The sequence below is a fragment of the Triticum urartu genome, chromosome 5, assembly GCF_003073215.2.
Source record: "Triticum urartu cultivar G1812 chromosome 5, Tu2.1, whole genome shotgun sequence".
NCBI lineage: Eukaryota > Viridiplantae > Streptophyta > Magnoliopsida > Poales > Poaceae > Triticum > Triticum urartu.
In genome coordinates, this window is record NC_053026.1 from 65,904,703 (window position 1) to 65,923,477 (window position 18,775).

Below are 18,775 nucleotides of genomic sequence, written 5' to 3' on the forward strand. Positions count from 1 at the left end.
GTTGTGTTCGATTGAATAAGGTGATGTAGATATAACTGATGTTGGTTTTTAAACTAGATCCACTCATAAGAGAGCAGCAGCCCATGTACGTAAAACGCTAGTGAGCGAACAGATAGGCAGGTTGATTGATCAACAATAGCCACCATTCATAGCTGTACACGCAACTCATTAGTACAATAGCTTGTCCTTCCTTCCCTAGTAAAATGTTATATGAGGGGCGCTCAAAACCAGTTCACGGACAAGTTTCAGAGGAGTGGCAGGGGCAGGAGTGCCGCAGCTCAAGAAACCAACGGGCAGCCAGCGCGGCGGCTTAGAACGGCAGTAGTGACCCAGTACCATCTGGAGCAGGGCGAGACGGCTAGCGGGTCAACCAGTACGGGCTAGCCGGGGCGGGACGAGCCGACCAGCGGCCCAGCCATCACGGGCGTGAGCTGTTCAGAGGGGCGGCTCAAAGGCCCACGAGGCGAAGCCATGGAAGCGGAGACGGCCGGTGACGGTGTCCTGGACTAGGGGGTCCTCACCACGTCATCTCCCGATCTGTTAGATTGGACCGAGGACCCCCCATGGCCGTATACGCATGGGCCAGTTCGGACAGCTGCCGCATACATGGAAGATTCCACAAGACTTGGCGATCAAGACAAGGACTTCTCCCCACCGGCGTATTCGGCTAGGACTCTTGTTATCCTAGGCCTCTGGTGCATTATATAAACCGAGGCCAGGCTAGTCGACAGAGATACAGACAATCATACCATAGGCTAGCTTCTAGGGTTTTAGCCTCTGTGATCTCGTGGTAGATCTACTCTTATAATACTCATATCATCAATATCAATCAAGCAGGACACAGGGTATTACCTCCATCAAGAGGGCCCGAACATGGGTAAACATCGTGTCCCCCGCCTCCTGTTACCATTTGTCCTAGATGCAGAGTTCGGGACCCCCTACCCGAGATCCGCCGGTTTTGACACCGACATTGGTGCTTTCATTGAGAGTTCCACTGTGTGATCGGCAAAAGGATCAATGGCTCGCCCGCAGGTCAACTACGACGCCGGCATCTTCGTCACCGGCTCGACTGGTCACCTTGGCTCGACCGAGGACCGTGCTCCATCTTCGATCGTCATGTTCGGACAGGGGCCTTCTTCAACATCAACTCCAATCTCTACCATGATCATAGAGGAATCATCCATGGAGCTCGAGGGCTCAACGTCAACATTGCCTTCGGGCGGCCGTGCTATTTTTATGGACAGCGAACTTGTATTCGCCGTCACTGCCTCCTCGAGCGTCGGTTTGACGATTGCTTTGGTGGAATAGTGCGGAATTACGTCTGCAACAGCCATGCAAAATTTCTTCAAGTTCCGATGGAGGAATCTCCGACAATCTACGATATACCGGAGCCCTGTCAAATCTGAATGGGAATCTGGACGAGTTAAGGGTGTGGTCTCTAGAGCCCAGCTCGGAGGTTCTTGGGAAGATCCAACCGTTCAACTACTGTGTAATTCCCATATCTACCACCCCTCCAAATTTCAGCTCGATCCGACGGTTCAAACTCCGGGAACCTTCCGATGAGTGGACCAATTTTCGGATCCGTTTTCTGCGCGAATACGGATCCGACCTGAATTCATGGTTCTTTATGAACATGATATTGGACAACCTTTTTAGAGGAATTCTCTTATAGGGTATTGTGCGTTGTATTTAAACACGTGCCCGTAAATTTTTAAGCCTCCCCTGAGGTCATCTTCATCATGATGCTGGTGTCAAACTAGTCCGGCAATATTGCTCCAAGGCTGCCGACCTGCGCTAGACCCGTCGTCACTTTGTTGAGCCGAGCTCAACTTCTTTGGATCATCATCTCGGCAAGCCGAACAAGAGTCCGGCATCACAAAGGATAAATCATCACCAACATCTCCGCCCCACGGATTACACGGAGCGGGCATACCGGCATCGCCGCACGGTCACTTCATCAAGCCTGCATTGACCACTTCACGACCTGCATCGGCAGGGCCGCACTGTTACTTCTTCAAGCTGGTGTCCATCACGCCGACCTACTTCGACTATGATAACCCACAAGTATAGGGGTCAATTGTAGCCTCTTTCTATAAGTAAGAGTGTCAAACCCAACGAGGAGCTAAAGGTAGAACAAATATTCCCTCAAGTTCTATCGACCACCGATACAACTCTATGCACGCTTGACGTTCGCTTTACCTAGAACAAGTATGAAACTAGAAGTACTTTGTAGGTGTTGTTGGATAGGTTTGCAAGATAATAAAGAGTATGTAAATAAAAAGTAGGGGCTGTTTAGATAAAGAAACAATAAAGTAAATATAGCGAGTGTGGAAAAGTGGTGGTAGGAGTTGCGGAATTGCCCCTAAGCAATTGACTACTTTACGAGACCGGTAGCAAGTATTATGTGGGAGAGGCCACTGCTAGCATGTCATCCCTGACTTGGAATTCTATGCACTTATGATTGGAACTATTAGCAAGCATCCGCAACTACTAATGTTCATTAAGGTAAAACCCAACCATAGCATTAAGGTATATTGGTCCCCCTTCAATCCCGTATGCATCAATTTCTATGCTAGGTTGAAGCTTCTCTCACTCTTGCCCTCCAATACATAGTCCTATCAACATACAACTAACCCTAGGGTGTGATCCACGTGCGCAATCATATGATGGGCACCAAAGGACAGCAACATAACCACAAGCAAATTAAATCAATCATAGCAATTCATCAACCACCGATAGGGCAACGAAAATCTACTCAGACATCATAGGATGGCAACACATCATTGGATAATAATATGAAGCATAAAGCACCATGTTCAAGTAGAGGGTACAATGGGTTGCGGGAGAGTGGACCGCTGTAGATAGAGGGGGGAAGGTGATGGAGATGTTGGTGAAGATGGCGGAGGTGTTGGTGTAGATCGCGGTGATGATGATGATGATGGCCACGGCAGCATTCCGGCGCCACCGGAAGAGAAGGGGAGAGGGGGCCCCTTCGTCTTCTTCTTCCTTGACCTCCTCCCTAGATGGGAGAAGGTTTCCCCTATGGTCCTTGGCCTCCATGGCATGGGAAGGGCGAGAGCCCCTCCGAGATTGGATCTGTCTCTCTCTGTTTCTGCGTTCTCAGATTCTTCCCTTTCACCGTTTCTTATATTCCCGCAGATCCGTAACTCCGATTGGGCTGAAACTTTAACACGATCTCTATCCGGATATTAGCTTTCTTGCGGCGAAAGAAGGGCACCAACCGCCTTACGGGGTGGCCACGAGGGTCAGGGGCGCACCTGCCTCCCTGGGGCGCACCCCCTACCTCGTGGGCCCCTCGAGCATCGTCTCGCGTGGATTTTTCTTCCCAAAAATCATATATATTCCAAAAAAATCTCTATCAATTTTTATTCCGTTTGGACTCCGTTTGATATGGATATTCTACGAAACAAAAAACATGCAACAATCAGGAACTGGCACTGGGCACTGGATCAATATGTTAGTCCCAAAAATAGTATAAAAAGTTGCCAAAAGTATATAAAAGTTGAATAATATTGGCATGGAACAATCAAAAATTATAGATACGATGGAGACGTATCAGCATCCCTAAGCTTAATTCTTGCTCGTCCTCGAGTAGGTAAATGATAAAAAAGATAATTTTTGATGTGGAATGCTACCTAGCATAATCTTGATCATATGCCTAATCATGGCATGAATATTAAGACACGAGTGATTCAAAGCAATAGTCTATCATTTGACATAAAAACAATAATACTTCAAGCCTACTAATAAAGCAATCATGTCTTTTCAAAATAACATGGCCAAAGAAAGTTATGCCTACAAAATCATATAGTCTGGCTATGCTCCATCTTCACCACACAAAATATTCACATCATGCACAACCCCGATGACGCCAAGCAATTGTTTCATACTTTTGATGTTCTCAAACCTTTTCAACTTTCACGCAATACATGAGCGTGAGCCATGGACATAGCACTATAGGTGGAATAGAATGGTGGTTGTGGAGAAGACAAAAAGGAGAAGATAGTCTCACATCAACTAGGCGTATCAACAGGCTATGGAGATGCCCATCAATAGATATCAATGTGAGTGAGTAGGGATTGCCAAGCAACGGATGCACTAGAGCTATAAGTGTATGCAAGCTCAAACTAAAACTAAGTGGGTGTGCATCCAACTTGCTTGCTCATGAAGACCTCGGGCATTTGAGGAAGCCCATCATCGGAATATACAAGCCAAGTTCTATGATGAAAATTCCCACTAGTATATGAAAGTGATAACTCAAGAAACTCTCTATATGAAGAACATGGTGCTACTTTGAAGCACAAGTGTGGTAAAAGGATAGTAGCACTGCCCCTTCTCTCTTTTTCTCTCATTTTTTTTATTTTTTTGGTGGGCTTCTTTGGCCTCTATTTTTTGGTAAAGTCCGGAGTCTCATCCCGACTTATGGGGGAATCATAGTCTCCATCATCCTTTCCTCACCGGGGCAATGCTCTAATAATGATGATCATCACACTTTTATTTACTTACAACTCGATATTACAACTCGATACTAGAACAAAGATATGACTCTATATGAATGCCTCCGGCGGTGTACCGGGATGTGCAATGATCTAGCGTAGCAATGCCATCAAAAAATGGACAAGCCATGAAAACATCATGCTAGCTATCTTACGATCATGTAAAGCAATATGACAATGATGCTCAAGTCATGTATATGATGATGATGGAAGTTGCGTGGCAATATATCTCGGAATGGCTATGGAAATGCCATAATAGGTAGGTATGGTGGCTGTTTTGAGGAAGGTATATGGTGGGTTTATGATACCGGCGAAAGTTGCACGGTACTAGAGAGGCTAGCAATGGTGGAAGGGTGAGAGTGCGTATAATCCATGTACTCAACATTTGTCATAAAGAACTCACATACTTATTGCAAAAATCTATTAGTCATCGAAACAAAGTACTACGCGCATGCTCCTAGGGGGATAGATTGGTAGGAAAAGACCATCGCTCGTCCCCGACCGCCACTCATAAGGAAGACAATCAATAAATACCTCATGCTCCGACTTCGTTACATAACGGTTCACCATACGTGCATGCTACGGGAATCACAAAGCTCAACACAAGTATTGCTACAATTCACAATCACCCACTAGCATGACTCTAATATCACCATATTTATATCGCAAAACTATTGCAAGGAATCAAACATATCATATTCAGTGATCTACAAGTTTTATGTAGGATTTTATGACTAACCATGTGAATGACCAGTTCCTGTCATCTCTCTAAATAGATATAAGTGAAGCAAGAGAGTTTAATTCTTTCTACAAAATATGTGCCCGTGCTCTAACAAATATAAGTGAAGCAAAAGAGCATTCTACAAATGGCAGTTGTCTAAGTGAAGAGAAACAGGCAATCCAAACTTCAAATGATATAAGTGAAGCACATGAAGCATTCTATAAAGCCATACTCAAAAGATATAAGTGAAGTGCAAAGAGAACTCTATAAATCAACCAAGGACCATCTCATACCAGCATGGTGCATAAAAGAAAAATGAAAACTAAATGCAAAAGACGCTCCAAGATTGCACATATCGCATGAACGAAACGAATCCGAAAACATACCGATACTTGTTGAAGAAAGAGGGGATGCCTTCCCAGCATCCCCAAGCTTAGACGCTTGAGTATCCTTGAATATTTACTTGGGGTGCCTCGGGCATCCCCAAGCTTGAGCTCTTGCCTCTCTTCCTTCTTCTCACATCGAGACCTTCTCGATCATCGAACACTTCATCCACACAAAACTTCAACAGAAAACTCGGTAAGATCCATTAGTATAATCAAGCAAATCCTACTCTAAGTATTGTTGCAAACCAATTCATATTTTGTTTTTGCATTGTGTCTACTGTAATATAACTTTTTCATGGCTTAATCCACTTATATAAATTGATAGTTTTATCAAAACAAGCAAACTATGCATCAAAAACAGAATCTGTCTAAAACAGAACAGTCTATAGCAATCTGAACATTCACCATACTTCTGATACTTGAAAAATTCTACCAAAATTAGGAAAAAAATTTATAGAAAGACAGTACAAAAATAATCAGAACCATTTGACGTCCCAGATAAAAATGTAAAATCGCACACTACAGCCAAAGTTTCTGTCCTGCACCGTACAAACCATCAAGCAAATGTAAACATCCTAAAGGCAAACCTTGGCACATTATTTTTATAATACAATGGAATTGTACAAGGGGATATTTTTTTTGAAAGGTTTCTGTAATTAAGATTCACAAAGTTCCCATGGGCATGAACAAAGTTCAAGGACGTCCCCCACTTTCACAACGCTCGTCTCTCTCACTTTCACTTTTCTTTTAGAAAAAGTTTTGGGTTCCCCTCTTTATTTTTGTTGTTTTTAAACTATAAGAAAGCACTCAACAGAAATAAATGACTCTCTAAAACTTCCGGGTTGTCTCCCTAGCAGCGCTTTCTTTAAAGCCATTAAGCTAGGCATATAGTGCTTAAGTAATGAATCCACCCGAATCCCAAGGTATATCAAAGCCAATTTTAATTAACAATGATTTGTAATTTAGCAGTGAGCACAAGGAAACATATATCATGTAATGACGAAGTCTAACTCTCTTCCTATGCATCGGCATGTCATAAAAGAACAATTCATGCACACATAGTAAAGGCCAATGCATAGTATAAACAGTTTCTTGCAATTTTATCGTGTTGGAAACATAGAGAGGTGGAGATACAGTTCCTCTCTCATAATAATTGCAAGTAGGAGCAACAAGCACATGCCTATTATATCTATCAGAAACATCATGTGCAACGGTAAAAGGCAACCCATCAATGTAATCCTTAATAAGTGCAAACTTCTCCGATATAGTGTAATCGGGAGAATTCAAAAATATAATAGGACTATCATGCGTGGGTGCAATAGCAACAATTTCATGTTTGATATAAGGAACTATAGCAAGTTAATCTCCATAAGCATAATTCATATTGGCATCTTGGCCACAAGCATAGCAAGCATCATCAAAAAGGGATATTTCAAAAGAATCATAGGGATCATAACAGTCATCATAGCAATCATCCTTCGGCAAGCACGAAGGGGAATTAAACAATGTATGAGTTGAAGAGTTACTCTCATTAGAAGGTGGGCATGGGTGATCAATCTGCTCTTCCTCCTTTTGTTCTTTACTCTCCTCATCATCTTTTTCATCCAATGAGCTCACAGTTTCATCAATTTCTTCTTCCATAGACTCCTACAAAATATTAGTCTCTTCTTGGACAGCGGAGTATTCCTCAATATATTGTTTAACATAGGTATTAGAAGCATAATTATCATAGCAATATTTAAGTATAGCAAAATTTTCAGATTTATGAAAAGTAGCATCATACTTTTCAATCAAAGAAGCAATTTCATAAGCACCCTCAAAAGCAACAAATTCTTCAATTTGTTGAACATCATAGTAACTATAAACACCTTTAGCATAAGAAGATAAGATTCTATTATCAATAAACTCACATTGGTAGGGAAGGTGTTTCTTAGGGTTTTCAGAACAACAAGTAAAATCATATAATTCACATAAATTCCAAGAATAGCATTGCAAACGTTGAATTTGACTCCATAATAATTTCCCTTTTTCAGATATACGGTGTCGCACATAACAAGCATGCTCATCTAAGGATTTGCCCTCAACTAAGCTAGTTGGGGTTTCAGCACGAGCACATAGGGATCAAAGATGATCCAAGTAATAAGCTTCAGCAGTGTGATAGATTTTGATTGGTTCTTCAACCACTGGTTCAGTAGGTACAACTAATTTTTTTTGGTATTTTGCCTTTCCTACCCATAACTAAAGATATAAAACAACTAAGAACAGCAAATAAAAATTACTTAGTGATAAAGCAAACAAGCACGCACGAGAATATTCACCCCACGCTATTGCTCCCCGGCAACGGCACCAGAAAAAGGTCTTGATAACCCACAAGTATAGGGGATCAATTGTAGCCTCTTTCGATAATTAAGAGTGTCGAACCCAAAGAGGAGCTAAAGGTAGAACAAATATTCCCTCAAGTTCTATCGACCACCGATACAACTCTATGCACGCTTGACGTTCGCTGTACCTAGAACAAGTATGAAACTAGAAGTACTTTGTAGGTGTTGTTGGATAGGTTTGCAAGATAATAAAGAGTACATAAATAAAAAGTAGGGGCTGTTTAGATAAAGAAACAATAAAGTAAATATAGCGAGTGTGGAAAAGTGGTGGTAGGAGTTGCGTAATTGCCCCTAAGCAATTGACTACTTTACGAGACCGATAGCAAGTATTATGTGGGAGAGGCCACTGCTAGCATGTCATCCCTGACTTGGAATTCTATGCACTTATGATTGGAACTATTAGCAAGCATCCGCAACTACTAATGTTCATTAAGGTAAAACCCAACCATAGCATTAAGGTATATTGGTCCCCCTTCAATCCCGTATGCATCAATTTCTATGCTAGGTTGAAGCTTCTATCACTCTTGCCCTCCAATACATAGTCCTATCAACATAAAACTAACCCTAGGGTGTGTTCCATGCGCGCAATCATATGATGGGCACCAAAGGACAGCAACATAACCACAAGCAAATTAAATCAATCATAGCAATTCATCAACCACCGATAGGACAATGAAAATCTACTCAGACATCATAGGATGGCAACACATCATTGGATAATAATATGAAGCATAAAGCACCATGTTCAAGTAGAGGGTACAGCGGGTTGCGGGAGAGTGGACCGCTGTAGATAGAGGGGGGAAGGTGATGGAGATGTTGGTGAAGATGGCGGAGGTGTTGGTGTAGATCGCGGTGATGATGATGATGGCCACGGCAGCGTTCCAGCGCCACCGGAAGAGAAGGGGAGAGGGGGCCCTTCGTCTTCTTCTTCCTTGACCTCCTCCCTAGATGGGAGAAGGGTTTCCCCTCTGGTCCTTGGCCACCATGGCATGGCATGGGAGAAGGGTTTCCCCTCCTCCTTAGATGAATCTCAATGCCTAACTGGAATTGCCTAACCTTTCTATTCGTCATTCCGGAGTGCCTCAACAATTCATGCTGGTGTTTCTCATCGTCATTCTCGGATTTTGAAGACCAAAGAAGAGTTTCTCTTAAATCTTGCTCCATTCTTGTTGTCACCCTCTCATAATTGTTTTCGGTTGTGGGAATTCTTTTCACCCATCCGGAGCAATTCAAGAGTCTTTTCAGTTTGTTTCTCCAAAGGCCACCACCTCAGAAGTATTCATTCTCATCTTTCACCTCTTTTTCTCTAAATCTTACTGGTGCATCGTTCAAATATCCTCTAATCAGTTCATGATCTCTTCGTTCTTTTGTATCTAAACTCTCTCATTTATCTTCGTTCATTTGCTAATTCTTACCGGTGATTCATCCCTTTTCATCGTTCATTTTCAATTCTTACGATGGTTCATTCAAGAATTCCCTTCCTTGGTTATCATATCAATTCATTCGTTGTTTTTCAATTCTACCGGTGGATCATTGAAGACCTTCTCAAGCTTAAGTTATACCTCTCTTTAATCCTTTCCACGAGAATAAGTAGTATGCCAAATCCATTGTCATCAATTTAATCGATGAAGGATAAGCATAATGTAATTCTTATTCTTGTTTCATCGAGTAAATTCAATTCCTTATTCCAGAGTCTCATCAAGCTCTCGGTTTTCAATTGTTTCTTTTTTTTCTTTCTTTCTCGGAGTTCCAAGCTCTCTCAATTATATCACCACGGAGATTCATCTAAATCATTACAAGGTTTCACCTTGTGTTTTCAACTTCTCTTTCTTTTTTGTTATCCTTTTGTTACCAGAGTTCTTCATGAAGGTTCTACATGATGGTTCATCAAGGATTTATTTCCTTCTCGAAGTAGTCATTGAGATTCTTTTCTAAGGAGCTCAAGCATTCTTCTTCTGGCAATCCGGAGTGCATTCGTTCTCTCTTATCTTCTCGAGATGGTATTATGTCATTCTTGATAAGTTGAGTTCATGTTTCATGATTCACATGTTGTCAAGAATGAGGTATTTTAAATCCATCAATCTCTTCGTTGGAGTTATCTTGTGTCATGTTTCACCTAAAGCCTTCCCTAAGGATTCTTGCTATCTATGGTGCCTATAAATGACCCAAGTTCTTCATTTATCCTCCCGGTGAATAAGTTTCTTGTCTCCTTGTTCTTACCAATCCAATTCTTTTTCCCGTGAGTAGCAGGTTGTCACCCCATATATTTGAGATATATTCCATAAGACCATATCAAGCTTATTCTTTTCGTTGCTGGTTTTCCAAAAACTCCGTTCTAGCATTTGTTGTAAGCGCGCTCTCTCAAGATCTTGTTTCCCTTCGTTCATTCCATTCCATTCTTTCTTTTGTTCTAGAAGCATTGTGATGTTGCTCTCTTCAACCCATCTTCTTGTTTTGTCAGGATCGTGTTCTTTTCTTGGTTTATCCATTTAACCGGAGTGTTGTGTCCGCTGCTCAAGTTCTTTCATTTTATCAAGTCTTTCATCTCTTTTCAACCGAAGTGCTACCCGAATCGGTTCTTTCTTTTCCTCTGTCTTAACGGAGTGTTTTCAACTTCGTTTATCTCTGTTGTATTCTTTTCTCAAAAGGGTTCCACATTTTCAAGTTTCTTTGGTTTCACTCGTTTGTCAAAGAAGCAACTTAGCTTTACCTCTTCTCTTTCTCTTCCGTTTTTCCCTCCGGTGCCATTCTAGATCTCGGGACGAGATCCTCTCGTAGTGGTGGAGTGTTGTGACGCCCCGAGACCGATGTGCCAGGTGTCTTCTAGTTATTCGCTGACGTTGTCATGTCATTTGCTTGCGTGTTGCATCTTATCATGTCATCATGTGCATTGCATCATCATGTTTTAAAACTTGCATTCGTCCGGGTTCTCCGAGTTCTCTCCGTTGTCCGTTCTGAGCCCAACCACACTTGCACGCGCCCGCGGCATGTCCGAAATAGTATTTTATAAGTGGTCGGAAAATGTTCTCGGAATGGGAAGAGAGTTGACGTGTGGTCTTATTATAGTGTAGATAGACCGCCTGTCAAGTTTCATCACATTCGGAGATCGTTTGATGCCCCAATGGATAACTATAGCGGCAGTATAGCCGGTCTAATGTCGGACGTTTTCGGTCTCTGGAAACCGTGCCAGGCTGCATCTCTCTCCTCTTCTCTCAGACCAACCCGCTCTTCACAATCCGTCAGGCCCTACCTAACCTTTCTCGTCAGCCCGCGGCCCTCCTCGCGCGCGCGTCCGAAAATTGTCCCGGACCCGACCCGAGCAGTCGTCACCGTTGTGTCCGGATCATCCCCAAACGTCTACAAAACATCTCTGTTTTGTTAATTGGACTCCCTAGCTATTTTATCCGCGATTGTTCGATTGCGATCGTAGGGTCGAGATAGCCCCTAACCTAATCCGTGATGTATATTTATAGTCCACCCCTAGTCTAATTTCAGACCAAATCCCTAAATTCTAGGGATCCTCCCAGCCGCCGCCGCCGCACTCATTCCCCAACCTCGAGATCTCCTCCCGATCCACCTGCGCCTCTCCTTCCGCGCCCAGCCACTACTCTTCTTCGATCCAAATCCTCCCCGTGCTTCTCCTCCTCGCCTCGTCGTCCGACGTCGCCGCCAGGGACCGAACCAGCCAGCAAGATGAGCATCTGCCACACACCCCTGCTCCTTTCTTCTACCCTCCTGCTTCGTCTCTCTCCCTTCTCTGCTCTAACCTCATCTCTCTCTTCCTCTCGCAGGAACCGGAAGGAGCAAGCCATGGCCTCCACACCTGGCAGGAGCACACCCAGGAGCACCAACCGGCGCCACCATCGTTGGAGATGGACTCCCGCCGCCCAAATCCGCCCGTTTCCCTGTCGTCCATCGGCCTCCCCTTCCTTCTCAGGAGCTGCATTGCCCCTCTGCCGTAGCTGCCTTGGACGAGCGCCCTCGCATGGGCGTGTTCGTCCCTGCCGCTGCCGTGCCTCTGCTTCGCGCCGTGCCAAGCTGCTGTCGCCTGCCTCGTCGTCAAGTGGCCGCTGCTGCATCCTCTCCATCCCGCTCATCTCGCGCCTCTTCTGCATCAATCCGAGCCGCTCCAACGCCCGCTGCGACGACTGGATCGCTGTCGCTCCAGGCCGCCGCACCTGTAGTCTGCCGCCGTCGCCAAGTCCCTCGCCTCGCCGCCCCTTTGCCCCGCTCACCGGAGTTCGACTCCCAGCCGCCGCACCCCTGGTTCCTCTGCGCCGAACACGAACTGGCCGAGCCCGTTGACCCGCGCGTGTACCGCAGCCACGCCTCGATCCCAAAACGGCCCAGCGCAGCGCCCCTGCCGGCCTACCCCCTCCTCCTCAAACGGGCCGATGCCCATGGGTGAGGCAACCCACTGCACCCCTCCTTTTGTTTTATTTCTACTGCTGGGCCAGCCTGCAGTTTCGGCCTGATAGCTTTTTTTCCGGGACCTGCGATTTTTGCTATTATCTAGTGTAAAACAGATTTGCAGAAAAACCCCTAAGCTCCATGCATACCATAACTCACCAACCGTGAATCTTTTGTAAAAACATTATATATGTGAAATGCTTAGAATTTTATTTAGTTTCATAATATGCCACTTTCATGCATGTTAAAAATGTTTAAAATGTTGGTTGTTTAAGTTTTTGCTTAATTGTCATGTTAAAATGATTTAATTCATAACTAAATAACCATAGCTCCATTTTAAACAAACTTTATATGTAAATGGGGTAGAAAATGCCTAGTTTAACTTGGTGGCATCACTTTGCATGTTTAACAACTATAAAATTGTGTTTAGGACAGAACAGTACCAAACCTAATATGTGCATATGGGGATTTACCGGAATTGTTGTTCGTTGCTTCCGGCCCCATTTAAACTTGACTAGATAGGTATTTTATTTTGCTTCACCCTCTTGCCATTTTAATCAACATTTAATCTTGTTGGGTACCTAAACAAGAGAGAACTAAATAAGTCACGTGGTGTTTCGTCAATATGCAACGGAGTTGCATATTGAGCTCCACTTAATTTGTAGGATTGTTTGTGCACTTTGCCATGCCATGCATATTTAAACCGGACATGCATCATACTTGTTTGTGCATCATGACATGATTATGTGATGGTTGTTTACTATTTTGTTTGCTCCTTTCCGGTGTTGCTTCTTCGGGTTGGTTCCGGTAACGTTGCGTTTGTGAGGATCCGTTGGCTACGTCCGTTTGTCTTCTTCATGGACTCGTTCTTCTTCCTTGCGGGATTTCAGGCAAGATGACCATACCCTCGAAATTACTTCTATCTTTGCTTGCTAGTTGCTCGCTCTTTTGTTATGCCTATGCTACGATACCTACCACTTGCTTATCATGCCTCCCATATTGTTGACCCAACCCTCTAACCCACCTTGTCCTAGTGTAACATCCCAAATTTTCAATTTGGAATGTTATACATTAGATCATCATTGCATATCATATTTTATTTGCGTTTGGTTTTGATCCTAGAATTTCTACGCAACTCAAGGACCCACGGAGAGAGTTGGGGAATTCATTATTTTCATATTTGAGTTTTCTCAAATTTTGAGAATAGGATCATTTGATTTTATTTATTTTATCATCAATTATTTCTATTACAAAAATATGAGAGAGGGAATAAAATGACTTTCCCAAAATAAAGAAATATTGAGGATTTAATAATAAAATCAAATAAGATTTTATTTTGGAGTTTTTCATTATTTTATTTGAATTTAGGAAAAATGTGCGTTTTTCAAAATTGCATTTAGGCCCCAAATAAATGTTCACCTTGTGCGGCTTGATTTTAGAAGCCCGTGAAAATTTATTTCGGAATTTTTGGAGTCCGTTTAGTATTTCTTTTTATTTTTCTTCTGCGCGTAATTATTTAAAAAAAATGAAACGACCTAGGGCCGTGTCCGACTAGGACTCCCGTCCCGTTAGGCTATATAAGCCGGGGTAGAGGCCCAGCCAAACCCTAGCCCCGCCCCAAGTCGCCCCAAGCCGCCCCCAGCGCCGCCGCCACCGCCCCGCCGCGCCGCCGTCGCCGCACGTCGCCCGAGGTCCGCCGCCGCCTCGATTTCCGCGCCGTTTTTTTTATATTTTTTCAAAAAACTGTTCGGTTTTTCCGTCGGTTTTTCATCAGTTTTTTTTAGATTCGGTTTTTTTAAAATAGATCGGTTTTTTCGGTTTATTTAATTAGCGAGCGTTTGTCTGTTCGTTCGTTCTAATGAACGTTCGTCGTTTTTCTTTTTTTCGGATTTAATCCGCGATTTTTCTCATCGCGATTCCTGATCCGATTTTCTTTTTAGTATAACTTTTCGCTCGTTTATCGGAATCGGGCGATTCAAGCGCCTAGAGTTTCGTCTCGAAACCCTCTATCCGTTTAATTAACTGAAACAAGTTTTTGCTACTGTAAAATTTGCCCTAGATCCAGATTAGTAGAACGAAGTTGTTTTCTTTCGCCGTTTGACTTTCGTTGCTTCGTTCAATTTGATTCTTTTTGCAAACCGGAGTTCTTAATTTGAACCTTCTGGTTAGATCTCTTATTTGAGTTTTACCTGTGCATTAGATGAGTACTTATTGTGTGCTTGTTTGTTTGTATGCGATAGAATACCCGGAGTGCGCCGCTTGTTACTTCGAATCGCTAGGCTTCCCGGATCATCAGCAAGGCAAGTAACACTTTGATCATACCTTTTCTACTACCTAGTTTTTATTGCATTAGATTAATCCTCACACATTGCATGATTAGGATCTAATTAAATTGTGGGATGGGAAGTAGTTGAGGTAGTACCTATTACCTGTTTATTTTCAAACCTTTGGGAGTTACTTCTACGTTTGCTTATTGTGCCATGCTATGCTAGTAGACGTGGATTGGGTGAGTGATATCCATGACAGATGTGAGATTGTTAATTAATGGTTTATCTAAGGTGGCAACTTAAACACACATCTAGGTGGATTGAGGCACCTGAGTATTCCAGGACTTGCTTGTTTTCTTTTGGACTGCCACCCAGGCTCAAAGGGATCATGAGACTATTCATACTAGAAACTTCCGTGTGCAGCCACAAGCTATTATGGGCTCTAGCATAGTTGACTAAGTCATGCGAACTCTTATAGTGGTAGACTAGCAGATGTAGGGGATTTAGGTGGTACGGTCTACCCGATCGTAAGGTGCTAGCGCTTCTGAAAGACTATGTCTCGGTCATCCGTCTTCTCAAACACCATGTAGTGCGAGAAACCAAACGGAGGCGATTGAGTCTTGTGAGGAAAAGTGCACAAACCTCTGCAGAGTGTAATAAACTAATCATGGTTAGTTGTGTCCCAGGTTATGGACATCTTGAGTATCTAGTACCTGGATTATCATGTGAATCTCAACATGTTACTCTAAATTAATTTTGTTGGGCTTGTTTAATGATGATGCTTAATTGGGATTGAGAATGCTGTCAACCATTCTCAATGTTTAACAACCACCATGATAGTAATTAAATTTATTCCTTTGTAGTAGGGAAAAATTGGCTTTTCGCAAAACAGTAACCATAGAGCTTTCCACCAGCCAAATATGCATATAGTATAGCTGTTCCATTACTCTCTATGTGTTACCTTGCCAGCATATTCCATATGCTGACCCGTTTCGGGCTACAACGTTAATGTTGCAGACTTTTTAGACGATGATTAAGGAGTTTTTAGGTCGTGGTTCTATACTTAGTGTTGCCGTTGGAGTTGATGGACTCACTTATCTTCCAAGCCTTCCGCTGTTATCGTTATTATATGGCCTTAAGCCATATTTATTGTAATAAGTTCTCTATGGAGACACTCGATGTAATAAGTGTGTGATTGCTACTCTGTTATAAATCCTCCGATTACTGTGTGGTGTCAGCATTACTGATCCAGGGATGACACCGGAGCACAGAGATCAGACTGTTTGAGGTCTGGTCGCTACAGAGATGGTATCAGAGCACACGTTGACTGTAGGACATGACCACTAAGCTAAAGACCTAGATCACTATTCACCCTCTTCTCTTCTGACTCCTCACCTTTTCGACTCTTTTAGGATGGCGGATGCAAGGAACAAGTTCACGCAACCGGATGAAGATACACCCTTTGGACGACACTTGAAGGAAGTCACTAGATACCTGAACATAGGGGTACCAAGCTTCACCGGAACCTACAACGCCACTTTACCTGAAGAAGAGCGCTGGATGATTCAAGTTCAAGTTCCAGGAAGAACATTCATGCCAGTCACTGAGCCCATAGAGTTTTCTTTTGATGCACCAACTTGGAGTCTAGGAAAGAGCATGGCAGCACACATCGCCATGGGACGCATTGGAGAAGTCTACCGCAATGATCTTAAGGATACTATCTACCAGATTAGTGGGCACCGAGATGAGCACTGGGAGATGATCAGCACCAGGAAGGATAGATCAATTGCAGCTTTTATCTAGGAATTAAATCAGCACATTCGACGACAGGAAAACCAGATGTGCGCCGACATGATAGATCTGAAGAAGGCTAAGACAAGAATCAAGGAACTGGAGGAAGAACTCAAGGCTACACGTGAGGATTATGAAGAAGAAATTGAAGTACTGATGGATAAGAATGCTGACCTAACAAAGAAGATCGGGATATTTATGGGAGGCCCTACACCAGTAGATGAAGACGAAGAACCCAAGGAGATTCGCCCGGAAGACTACATCATCATCGGCGACACCGATTCGGATCCAGACGATAGCGATGATGATTATGTTGATGAAGCTGGAGCAGATATCATGGAGTCTGCAACCGAAGAATATTTCTAGTAGACCACCTCATAAGTAGTAGTAGTCCACCATGTAAATATAGTAGTCCGAGCACTTTTGTGATAGTTAGATCGATTGTATGCCCTTGTTTGATTGAATGAAGTGAATTGTTTGCTTTTGCCTCATGTGCATATGGGTAGTGTTTTCTCTTTAGACCCCCTCTATTCTTAAATCTCATCTTTTCTAAACCCTCAGATGCCTCCGAGACGTGACCCCGGATTTGCCTTTCCACCGGAGCTCACCCAGTTGATCCAACAGCAGAACACATTGATGCAATTGCTAGTCCAGAATCAGAATCAGGGAAACAACAACAACAACAACCCACCACCACCACCTGTTGATCACTTAGCCCGTTTTCTTAGGCTGAATCCGCCGGTGTTTTCCAGTAGCACCGAGACGATAGTAGCAGATGATTGGCTCCGCAAGACAGCTAGAGAGTTGACCACAGCAGGATGCATGGATGCGGAGAAGGTGAAGTTTGCCGCACATCAGCTTGAAGGACCCGCAGCATCATGGTGGGAGAATTTCACAGCCACTTTCCTTGTCGACACTGTCACATGGGACCAGTTTCAGCAGGCCTTTCGTACTGCCCATGTTTCAGCAGGAGCTATGGCCATGAAGAAGCGTGAGTTTCGCAACTTGCGCCAAGGAGGACGAACAGTTGGCCAGTATGTGGAGGACTTTAGTAAGTTAGCCCGTTATGCCCCAGATGATGTCGCTACGAATGTAGCGAAGCAGGAGAAGTTTCTAGAAGGACTGAATGATGAGTTAAGCATGCAGTTGATGGTAGCAACCTTCAACAACTATCAGGAGTTGGTAGATCATGCTCTTATGATTGAAGGCAAGCAGCAGCAAATTGAGAACCGCAAGAGGAAGTATGGACAAGGGAAATACAATTCAGGAGCTCAGCAGAAGCCATGTTTTACCCCTAGACCGGGAGGACATTTTCAGCATACCCATGGAGGAGGTAGCTCGCACAATCACAATGGCACCAGGAATGGTAATGGTAGTGGAGGAAGCAACGGCCAGAATCGCACCAACCCATCAACCCCAGCCAAGAAAGACCTGAGCCAAGTCACTTGCTTTAAGTGTTCGAAGACCGGACATTATGCCAATGAATGTCCTGAATTACAAAATGGAAATGGCAATGGAAGCTCTGGGAAGAAGCCGAACCCTTTCAACAGGGGACAGGTGAACCACGTTAACATGGAGGAGGTTGAAGCTCAGCCTGATGCAGTAATAGGTAAGTTTTTGGTTAAGTCATTTACTGCACTCGTTCTTTTTGATACTGGCGTGTCGCATTCATACATCTCAAGGGGATTTGTGGATAAGTATAACCTGTCAACCCAAGCCCTTAGGTCACCCATGTTAGTAACCTCGCCTGGAGCAGAGTATATGGCTAGTCGATGGTGTGATCGGTTACCATTAAGGATTGGTAACTATGTTTTTCCCTCAGACCTAATAGTATTGGAATCCCAAGGATTGGATGTGATATTAGGCATGGATTGGTTATCAAAGTATGAAGGGAATATTGAATGTGCTAGTAAGTCAATTTTGCCTACCACCCCAGAAGGGAGAAGGATCAAGTATGTATCCCGACATGTGCCAAAGAGGACACAAGTAAATTGCTTAACAGGAGTTGTGCAGGAGGAAGTACCAGTGGTAAGGGATTTCCCTGAAGTATTTCCAGAAGAGTTGCCAGGCATGCCATCAGATAGAGATATTGAGTTTTTGATTGAGCTATTACCAGGCACAGGGCCAATATCAAAGAGACCATATAGGATGCCAGCAAAGGATTTGGTGGAAATTAAGAAGCAGATTAAGGAGTTACTGGATAAGGGATATATTCGCCCAAGTTCTTCGCCTTGGGGATCGCCAGTACTTCTAGTGGAGAAGAAGGATGGATCGTTAAGGATGGTTGTTGATTATCGAGGAT